The sequence below is a fragment of the Mandrillus leucophaeus genome, unplaced genomic scaffold (assembly GCF_000951045.1).
Source record: "Mandrillus leucophaeus isolate KB7577 unplaced genomic scaffold, Mleu.le_1.0 Scaffold34, whole genome shotgun sequence".
Classification (NCBI taxonomy): Eukaryota; Metazoa; Chordata; class Mammalia; order Primates; family Cercopithecidae; genus Mandrillus; species Mandrillus leucophaeus.
Window position 1 is genome coordinate 6032348 of NW_012103587.1, and position 364 is coordinate 6032711.

Below are 364 nucleotides of genomic sequence, written 5' to 3' on the forward strand. Positions count from 1 at the left end.
AAATAAATAAATAAATAAAACAAAACCGTTACCGGAAAGGGATCCTGATCCAGAGCCCGAGAGAGGGTTCTTGGATCTTGCACAAGAAAGAATTCAGGGAGAGTCCTTAAAGTAAAAGCAAGTTTATTAAGAAAATAAACAAATAAAAGAATAGCTACTCCATAGACAGAGCAGCCCCGAGGGCTGCTGGTTGCCTTTGTTTGTGTTTTTTTTTTTTCTTTGAGATGGAATGCCCTTTTTTTTTGAGACAGAGTTTCACTCTTTTGCCCAGACTGGAGTGCAATGGCGGGATCTCAGCTCACTGCAACCTCCACCCCTGCAACCTCCACCCCCGGTTTCCAGCAATTCTCCTGCCTTAGCCTCC